Source organism: Octopus bimaculoides, chromosome 2, assembly GCF_046866305.1.
Source record: "Octopus bimaculoides isolate indiv1 chromosome 2, ASM4686630v1, whole genome shotgun sequence".
Taxonomy (NCBI): domain Eukaryota; kingdom Metazoa; phylum Mollusca; class Cephalopoda; order Octopoda; family Octopodidae; genus Octopus; species Octopus bimaculoides.
In genome coordinates this window covers 38,732,747-38,735,777 of record NC_142929.1, presented here as the reverse complement: position 1 = coordinate 38,735,777, position 3,031 = coordinate 38,732,747, and the positions used below count along the sequence as shown (strand labels likewise).

The window sequence follows — 3,031 nt, the reverse complement described above, 5'->3', positions numbered from 1 at the left end:
CTGCAGCATACATGTTGCATTTAAGATGTCATTTTAAAATATGCAGCATATATTTCTAAACAATTCAGGAACGAATGAATAATATTCAGTATTTTTCGCTCCGAAAGGAATCCAACCTTCAATCTCTTTCCAGAGAGAGAAACATTATTGTTTACTGGTCAAGACTATCATTATTCTATAAACGATTATGGATAGAAGTATTTAATTATTCAGAATCTGTTATACAAACCTTTACGTCAGTGCGAAATTTATCTGTTCCCTAAAATACTTATTTACCAACTTAAGTTAAGAACATCAGTTTAGCTTAAGAACACGTAGATTTTGCCCAAAAACTAAGGGCAACATATTCTGTCTTGCTTACTTCGATGAGCAGTCAGCTCTGACATTCTCTTTACTTAAGCGTGGCGTGCTATGCAAGTTCTGTGAAAAATACGTGATGTATCGGTGTTTTTATTTTTTTCTTATATATTTTATAATGGAAATTGTGAACAATGGTTACAAGTTACCAAAGGATAAATCACAGGATATACATACATACATACATATGATGGCTGCAAACTCGTATTCGAGTATTGCTATCGCCTGATCGAAAATCCCACACATGCGAAGGCTACGACCAACCATTTTTGTGATAGGTTTTACTTTTTTTTTTCAAGAGATGCCTGTGCATGATGATTTTTATAGTGGGAAAAAGGATTTGCACAAATCCAATCCCACTCTCTGAACATGGACAACATAAACTCGGAAAGGAGAACTAGTCTACATCAACGAATACTGTCAGCATCGCAGGTTTTCTCTCAGAGTTTCCCTCTTCTAGAGAGAGGCTGTGACAACAACAGAGAGGTCTCCCATTCTCAGTGGGCCAACCACGCGCCTGGACATACATACATACATACGTACGCACGCACGCACGCACGCACGCACGCACGCACGCACGCACGCACGCACGCACGCACGCACATACATACATACATACATACATACATACATACATACGCGGTGCGTTCATTAAAGAGTTTCCCTAACCCACTTCCGGTTATTGCAGGAAACGGAACTTGTACAGGTATAATCATACATGTCTCTACATGTCACGTTGTGAACTGCAGCTTTCCATTAATATTTGTTTGTCTTTTATGGCTGCTGAAGTGGACTGTGGTGTTATAATGGAGGCAGTTGAATGCAGATCAGTGATCAGGTTCTTATACTTGAAAGGTCGTACACCAAAAGAGACTTTCGATGAGATGAAAGAAGTTTATGGTGACGATGCACCATCAAATGACGTAGTCAAGCACTGACATCACCAGTTCAAATATGGTCGGACATCGGTGGAAGTTGCTCCTATTCCTGGATGACCACTTTCCGTCATTGATGATGACACCATCTATAAAGTGGAAGCCGCCACTTTGGAGGATCGCCGCATAACTAATGGCACCTTGGCCAAGAAGTGATGATAAGTGTGGAGCCTGTGGAAAAAATCCTTCACGACCATTTGCACATGCAGAAGTTGTCTGCACGACGGATTCCACAGATTCCCACACCTTTTCAGAAGCAGGAACGAGTTAATGGCTTCCAGGCTCTTTTGGCAATGTGCCTAGAGAACGAGGAGGACTTTTTCGGCAGATTTATCACACAGGATGAAACATGGGACCGTCACTATGATCCTGAGACTAAAGTCCAGTCGAAGCAATGGAAGCATGATAACTCACCACCTCCAAAGAAGGCTCATGTCCAACCCTCAGCAGGCAAGGTCATGCTCACAGTCTTTTGGGACCAGCGCGGAGTAGTGGTGATGGATTTTCTGGCAAATGGCATCACAGTTAACGGGGAATATTATGTTTCTCTTTTGCAGAAATTGCAGGACGCTATAAAAATAGAGAGGAATGGCATGCTAACCAAAGGCGTCCGCTTCCTCCAAGACAATGCTCCAGTTCTCAATGCGCTTGTTGCCCAGATGAAAGCACATGCCTGCAGCTATGAAATCCTTTCTCATCCCCCTTACTCTCCTGATCTTGCACCATCTGACTTCTACCTCTTTCCAACTATGAAGTCTTTTTTGAAGGGGAAGTACTTTTTGGATGATGATGAACTTATTTTCGAGGTAAAATCTTGGCTCCAGACACAGCCTACCGACTTCTACAGACGAAATTTTCATAGCTGCATAAAGCGATAAGAGAAATGTGTCACCATTGGTGGTGGTTATGTAGAGAAGGACTAATAATTATGCAAAATTTTGTCTATACCAGTCCTTGACGAGTGGGTTAGGGGAAATATTTAATGAACACCCTTCGTACATACATACATACATACATACATACATACATAAATTTGCTGAACTATTTGGAATTATACCCAAATTACAAGTCCAGGTTTATACCTGTAAGTATTTGGACACTAGAATATGTAACACACTGCCTAAGTACCAATCTTGAGTAATAAGGCATCTAAAAACCAGAAAGAAGGCTAATTCAAAGACGACTGACTCAAGCCATCACTCAAACTGTAAAAATTTGCAAAACTCCCCAGAAATTTACCATTTAAGTACACATGTGCATGTCTACAATGCAAATTTATGTATGAGCATACATACATAAAACAAAATATACAAATCTACACATGCACTGACTCCAAATACTGCACACATAAACACATGCATACAAAAATGCTATGATGATGTAGTTGAAATCCTAATAAAAGAACCTTAGATTTAGATTAGGAACTGGCTATTTCTCTATTGACAAGAAATTTTGAAATAAAAATAGATAACCATACACACACACACACACACACACACACACACACACACATTTATATATATAATAATATAAATAATATATAGATATATGCATATACCCATACATATATGTACATTACCTACATTATATGTATACATACATGCATATATGGGTACAGGACATCAGAACAAAAACGTTAAACACAATGAGAAACGAAAACATAAAAACGAAAACAGAAAACGAACTTTCTTCGAACATCGAAAAAAAAACAGAGAAACGAGACATGCAACATAAAGAGT

General features: G+C 39.1%; 1 pseudogene; it reads left to right on the top strand.

Moving 5' to 3' along the window:
• The first annotated feature begins 517 nt into the window (after window positions 1-517).
• LOC149137035 (histone-lysine N-methyltransferase SETMAR-like) lies at window positions 518-2,586 on the top strand (annotated as a pseudogene).
• Window positions 2,587-3,031: the final 445 nt, after the last annotated feature.